Here is an 8,047-nt window from a genome sequence, read left to right as displayed (position 1 = left end):
CCTTTCCTCGGTGGAGCGCCAAAAGGTACTCTAGTGGATTACCCGTGGCTTGTGTGATCCTCATCTTATGTTGGTATTGCGGCACCCTATTGAGGGTTTGGCGTGTGAAGCCAATTAGCGCGTGAACCTCCAAGTGAGTGAATCGCCACAACGAGAACTAGCTTGCCGGCAAGCAAGTGAACCTCGGTAAAAATCATTATGTTCATCCTTTGATTTCGAGGTGATTGGTCTTCATTGTTATTCATCCTTGTGATTGATTGGTTCACTCCACGACACGGTAGTATAACTATCTTGATCACTCTCTTTACATTATCGCTAACTAGTTATCAAGCTCTTTAGTGTAGCTAGTTGTGAGAGCTTACTTGCTTGGTTGGTGTGGCTCTTTAGTTAGCCTTTGAGAGCACACTAACATAGGATAGTGTCATAGCTCTTGTGTGAATCGACACTATCTAAACTAGAATTGTAGTAGGTGGCTTGCATTTTGTGTAGGCTAGTGCAACACTTGCTTTGCCTCATAATTGTCTAACTATTTTTGTTAAGTGTTTTTGTAGAAATTTTATTAGGCTATTCACCCCTCCTCTAGCCATTAGGACCTTTCAAGTGGTATCAGAGCAGAGGTCACCGTTATTTGAGGCTTAACAACCTTCGGTGTTAAAATGGCTCAAATCAACAACACCAAGAAGTCACCCCAATTTGATGGCTCCAACTATCCCTATTGGAAGGCCAAAATGACAACTTATGTCAAGTCAATCAATAGGAAGGTTTGGAAGGTAGTAGAAACAAAAATTAAGATTGAAGATCCAGAGAATCCCACCATGGCCGAAGAAGTACTACTCTAAAACAATGACATTGTTCTAAGTGCTATTCATGATGCAATTGATGAAAGAACATTTGAGCAAATCAAGAATATTGAGATGGCTCATGAAGCTTGGAAGAAATTGGAAGAATCATTTGAGGGCACTCAAGCCATGAAGGGTGCAAAGGCATATATTCTCAAAGAGAAGTTTGCAAGCTTCAAGATGAAAGAAGATAAGAGTGTGCCGGACATGTTCCATCGGATGGAAGTGATTGTAAATGATCTCAAGTCACTTGGTGAGAAGATAGAGGACAAGGACTTCTCCAATAAGTTTTTGAGATGTTTGCCCGCAAGATTTGGCATGTTGGTCACCTTACTAGTGAGGAGCGGTTTGAACACAATGACACCAAACCAAATCTTGGGAGATATCATGACCGATGATGCTTATAGAGATGATGATGAGAAGGAAGTAAAGACGGAGAAGAAAGATGACAAGAAGAAGAGTGTGGCATTCAAAGCCACATCATCCAAGGGCAAAGCAAAGCAAGAAACATCAAGTGAAGAAGATAAATCTTGGGATGATGATGATGAAAGGATGGCTCTATTTGTCAAGAGATTTGGCAAATTCATGGTGAAGAAGGACTATCATGCTAGAAGAAAGAAGTCTTCATTCAAGAACAAAGAAGAGTCAAGAAGGTGCTTCAAGTGTGGAAGCAAAGATCATCTTGTTGCTCAATGCCCATACAATAGTGACAATGATGATGACAACAAGAAGAACAAGAAGAAGGACAAAAAGGAAAAGAAAGAGAAGAAGGACAAGATGGCCTTCAAGAAGAAGAATGGTGGTTCATATGTAGTCACTTGGGATAGTAATGCTTCCTCAAGTGATGATGATGATGATAGTGATGATCACAAGACCACCAAGAAGAAGGTTCTTGCAAGCATTGCCATCAATGAGAAGCCTTCTCTCTTCGAATCTTCATCATGCTTCATGGCTAAGGCCACTAAGGTACAATCTTGTGATGATGAAAGTGATGAAGAACATGTTGATGATAATGAACATGAAAATAAAAATGATAGTGATAGTGATGATGATGAACCTACTAAGGATGAATTATTTGACATGCTAGAAGATGCTAGAGAACACTTTGATATCAAGAGAAGGGAATGCAAAAGCGTGCATAAGGAACTAAAAGTCCTTAAGCAAGCTTTTGATGAGCTCAATGCATCTCATGGGAGGCTAGAGGAAGCCAATGAGAAGCTTGGCAAAGCTCACAAAAAGCTTGAAAAGGCTCATTCCTCTTTGCTTGATGAGCAAAATAAAAAGAAGCATGTTGAAACTTGTAATATAGGTTTAACTTGTGATATAATTGATGAACCACTATCTATGCCTATCATTGTTACTCCTACTAACCCTTCTTGTAGCACTTCCACATCTACCTCATCTAATAGTGATGGTCTCACTTGTGATGCCTCACTAGTGGTTGAGAATGAGAACCTCAAGAAGGAGGTCACTAAGCTCACTCACACCTTAGCTAAGGCTTATGGTGGTGAGGACCGCTTGCTTATGTGCTTGGGTAGCCAAAGAGCTTCTCTCTACAAAGAGGGATTGGGCTATACCCCCAAGAAAGGCAAGGCAGCCTTTGCTCCTCACAAGACTAGTTTTATGAAGAACAATGGTTGGTTTTGCACTAGTTGCAAGCAAGTTGGTCACAAAGAGCAAGAATGCACCAACAAAAGAAAAAATGCTAATGTATCCTCCATTAAGCTTAATTCTTCCTATATGCTTGTTAAGGGTACAAATGGTGTGAAGGCTAAGTTCATTGGCAAACTATGAATGGGCTCAAAGAAGAAAGTCATTTGGGTGCTAAAGAGCTTGGTTACTAACTTTCAAGGACCCAAGCAAGTTTGGGTACCTAAAAAGAATTGATCTTCTTTTGTAGGTCAATTACAAAGCTAGAGGAAGGCTTTGGGTTCTTGATAGTGGGTGCACTCAACACATGACCAGTGATGCAAGAATGTTCAACTCAATCAACACCAATGGCAATGATGGCTATGATAGTATCACATTTGGTGACAATGGCAAAGGCAAGGTCAAAGGGCTTGGTAAGATTGCAATATCCAATGACATACACATATCCAATGTGTTGCTAGTAGAGAGCTTGAACTTCAATTTGCTATCCATGGCACAATTATGTGATCTTGGATTCAAATGCATATTTGGGGTAAATGATGTAGAGATCATAAGTGTAGATGGCTCTAACTTGATCTTCAAAGGCTTTAGATATGAGAATCTATACTTGGTTGATTTCAACGCTAGTGAAGCTAAATTATCTACATGCTTGTTCACTAAGTCTAGCATGTGTTGGTTATGGCATAGAAGGCTTGGTCATGTTAGAATGAAACAATTGAATAGATTGATTAAGCATGACTTAGTTAAAGGCTTGAAAGATGTTGTGTTTGAAAAGGATAAGCTTTGTAGCTCTTGTCAAGCCAGCAAACAAGTTAGAAGCACCCATCCTAAGAAAAGCATGATGAGCACTAGTAAAGCTTTTAAGTTATTGCACATGGACTTGTTTGGGCCAACACAATACATCAGTATCGGTGGAAACAAATATGGATTTGTGATAGTGGATGACTACACTAGATACACATGGGTATTCTTTCTAGTGGACAAAAGTGATGTGTTTGCAACATTCAAATCATTTGTCAAGGGCATTCACAATGAGTTTGAAATAGCCATCAAGAGAGTTAGAAGTGACAATGGTAGTGAGTTCAAGAACACTAGAATTAATGAGTTATGTGATGAATTTGGAATTAGACATCAATTCTCAGCCAAGTACACACCCCAATTTAATGGCCTTGTTGAGAGGAAGAATAGAACACTCATTGATATGGCAAGGTCTATGCTTAGTGAGTACAATGTGAGTCAATCTTTTTGGGCCGAAGCTATCAACACGGCTTGCTATTATAGCAACCGCCTCTATTGTCACCGATTGAAAGAGAAGACACCATATGAGCTCTTGAATGGTAGAAAGCCCAACATTGCATATTTTTGGGTCTTTGGTTGCAAATGCTATATCTTGAAGAAAGGCACTAGATTGGGCAAGTTTGATAAGAAATGTGATGAAGGATTCTTACTTGGATATTCCACTACAAGCAAAACATATAGAGTATGGAATTTGGATAGTGGTACTCTTGAGGAAGTTCATGATGTTGAATTTGATGAAACCAAGGGTTCACAAGTAGAGAATGAGAACTTGGAAGATGTCAGAGGCATTCAACTTTCAAATGCCATGAGGAACATGGATATTGGTGAATTGAGGCCTAGGCAAGTGATTGATGATGAAGATGAACAAGTGCAAGTGCTCTCCAACTCAAATGTGCAAGATGATACAAATCAAGCTAGTGCAAGTGACTCTCATGACATTGATCAAGATTAAGTGGCTAGTACATCATCTCAACCCTATGATCTAGCAAGTGCAAGCAATCAAGTTCCATTGCTCCAACCAACAAGTATTGCAAGAGATCATCCTTTGGATACAATCATTGGTGATATTTCAAGAGGTGTGCAAACAAGATTAAGATTGGCATCATTTTGTGAACACTTCTCATTTGTGTCATCCATTGAACCAAAGAAGATAGATGAAGCTTTGAAGGATGTTGATTGGGTGAATGCTATGCATGAAGAATTGAACAACTTCATAAGAAATCAAGTATGGGAATTAGTAGAGAGGCCAAAGGGACACAATGTGATTGGAACCAAATGGGTCTTTAGAAACAAGCAAGATCAAGATGGGATAGTAGTAAGGAACAAAGCAAGACTAGTAGCACAAGGCTATACACAAGTTGAAGGTCTTGACTTTGGAGAAACATATGCCCTGGTTGCTAGATTGGAAGCAATTAGAATCTTGCTAGCCTATGCTTGTGCCCACAACATCAAGCTCTATCAAATAGATGTTAAGAGTGCATTTCTCAATGGCTACATCAATGAAGAAGTATATATTGAGCAACCTCCCAGTTTTGAAGATGATAAGAAGCCCAACCATGTATACAAGTTGAAGAAAGCTTTGTATGGTTTGAAGCAAGCACCTAGAGCATGGTATGAGAGATTGAGGGACTTCCTCCTCTCTAAAGGGTTCACAATGGGCAAGGTTGACACCACTCTTTTCATCAAGAAGATTGGAAAAGACTTGTTTGTATTGCAAATCTATGTTGATGACATCATATTTAGATCAACTAATTAAGATTTTTGTGATGAGTTCGGAAAGATGATGGCTAATGAGTTTGAGATGTCCATGATTGGAGAGTTAAGTTACTTCCTTGGTCTTCAAATCAAGCAATTGAAGAATGGTACATTTGTAAGTCAAGGCAAGTATATCAAGGATATGATCAAGAAGTTTGGCATGAGTGTCAGCAAAGTCATTAGCACACCAATGGGAACCAATGGCAACTTGGATAGTGATGCAAGTGGAAATATAGTGGATCAAAAGTTGTATCGGTCTATGATTGGAAGCCTACTCTATGTGACCGCATCAAGCCTCACCAAGAGAAAGTCATTTGAAGGCTACAAAGAGGATATTGAGGTACTTGAAGCATACACCAAATGTTGGCTTGTGGTATCCCAAAGGAGCAAAGTTTGAGCTAGTTGGTTACTCCGACTCGGATTATGCAGGATGCAAGGTTGAAAGAAAGAGTACCTCGGGCACATGTCAATTGTTGAGAAGATCACTTGTTTCATGGTCATCAAAGAAGCAAAATAGTGTTGCATTATCAACCGCCGAAGCCGAATACATATCCGTCGGTAGTTGTTGTGCACAAATACTTTGGATGAAGGCCACTTTGAGTGACTTTGGAATTAAGTTCAAGAAAGTGCCATTGCTATGTGATAATGAGAGTGCAATCAAGCTAACCAACAATCTGGTGCAACATGCAAGAACAAAGCACATTGATGTCCGCCACCATTTCATAAGAGATCACCAACAAAAAGGAGACATTTGCATTGAGAGTGTAGGCACCGAAGATCAACTTGCCGACATATTCACCAAGCCATTGGATGAGAAAAGGTTTTGCAAGCTAAGGAATGAGTTGAACATATTGGATTTCTCAAATATGTGTTGATGCACCCCACTCATATGACATGCCTCTCCTTTGAGCAATCCAAGGTAAAAGTTGATTGGCATGACATACATCCTTGCTAAGGACATGTTTAGTGCATCTAGTCATATTTTCAATCTTATTAGGACCTTTTAAGTGGTTCTATTTTATTTGGCTCATTCATGAAAATCAAATGAATTTGATGTTTATATGGTATCTCTATTGCTTCTATGCTTGACATGATCTAGTGATAGCATATGACATGTTTATGGGTTTGTAAACCTAGTGTTTAATCTAGAACATGAGCTATAAGTGTTTAACTCAACATGGTACAAGATAACCCTTATTTGGAGGTGTGAAGAAGCTTGTCCTTGGATCAAACTGAGTTAAATATCTTTGGTAAATAATCTAGACTAGACCAAATTTAGGAAAATGATCCTCACCCCATTGATTGACATTGATTACCTTGACCCTACAAGTAATACTATCTATATTTAGAGCCTTTGTGGTCATTGATGACAAAGGGGGAGAGAAACAAAGATATTAGTACATGGGGAGAAAAATGAAGATATTAGTGTACTAAGATAGTGAAAAGACAACAAAGAGGGAGAACTTGATATAGGGGGAGAGATATGACAAAGGAAGGGAATCAATTAACATTTTGAGCACACAAGTAGGGGGAGCAAGCTCATGAACTTGTATGGTGCATTTGTATGTGCATTTCATATGTTTGCTTGTATGGCACAAGTATTAAATTTACACATCCATGCTTGTGTGATGTATGTTAGTTGTAAGATTGAATGATAAAATGAAATCACTAGATAACTTTCATTTCCAAGAAAGTCTTTACAAGTGGTATCTTTCTAAAGTATATTTCCAAGTGGTATTGAGCTAACCATAGTGCTAAGGACAGTATAATGGTGCACTCCGATTGGTATCATGCTTCAAAGGTCCATCTTTTATACCTTAGCATCATGTGGTAGACATTGACTCCTATATTTCCTATCTAAGCATATGTGCAAGCTACAATCCAAACTCTTATCACATATGTAGGGGGAGCAATTGCTACCATTTGGGGTTCATGAAACTTGTCCATATCCTTTTACACATGGTAAATATGCTTGGGCAAGCAACATGGATTCAATTGAATTTTAATTCATATGTTTGTATAAGGGTTGTCATCAATTACCAAAAAGGGGGAGATTGAAAGCTCTAGTTTGGTTTTGGTGAATTGATGAAACCCTAAGTGCTAACCTAGTTTATCAAAGTGACTATGAGATAGGTAGCACACTTCAAGTGGAGAAGCTAATGAAGATCATAACATGACAATGGTGATGGCATGGCGATGATCAAGTGCTTTGACTTGGAAAGAAGAAAGAGAAAAACAAAAAGCTCAAGGCAAAGGTATATTTTGTAGGAGCTATTTTGTTTTAGTGATCAAGACACTTAGAGAGTGTGATCACATTTAGGTTTGATAGCCATACTATTAAGAGGGGTGAAACTCGTATCGGAATGCGGTTATCAAAGTGCCACTAGATGCTCTAACTCATTGCATATGCATTTAGGATCTAGTGGAGTGCTAACACCCTTGAAAACATTTGTGAAAATATGCTAACACATGTGCACAAGGTGATACACTTGGTGGTTAGCACACTTGAGCAAGGGTGAAGAGAACGGAGGAGATGCCAGCGTCGGTCAAGTGACCGGACGCTGGATCCAAATGCACCGGACACTGACTGCCTACGTCCAGTCATGCTGACTTGGTGGTACAGTGGCTAGGGTTTACCATCGGATGCTGGGCTGTGTCCGGTCGAGGTGGACCGGACGCGTTCGGTCGAGGAAAACCGGTTTTGGACCCTTACTGTACTCGACCGGACACTGAGGCTCCAGCGTCCGGTCAGTTTACCGGAGCGTTCGGTCAGCTTCGTAGCCATTGAAATCTGACGAACAACATTTGAAGCTAGTGACACATGGCATCCATCAGTGGATCGGACGCTGAGTCCAGGGTCCGATCAGTTGGACTGGAGCGTCCGATTAGAGCGCAGTGTGCCTAGTGAAGGGGTATAACGGCTCTATTTCGTAGGGGCTTCTATTTAAGCCCCATGGTCGGCTATGGCTCATATCTTTGGCCATTTTCATTGACATAGCAACCTT

Source organism: Miscanthus floridulus, chromosome 1 (genome assembly GCF_019320115.1).
Source record: "Miscanthus floridulus cultivar M001 chromosome 1, ASM1932011v1, whole genome shotgun sequence".
NCBI classification, from domain to species: domain Eukaryota; kingdom Viridiplantae; phylum Streptophyta; class Magnoliopsida; order Poales; family Poaceae; genus Miscanthus; species Miscanthus floridulus.
The sequence above is the reverse complement of the archived record's forward strand: the minus strand, read 5'-3'. Positions refer to the sequence as shown.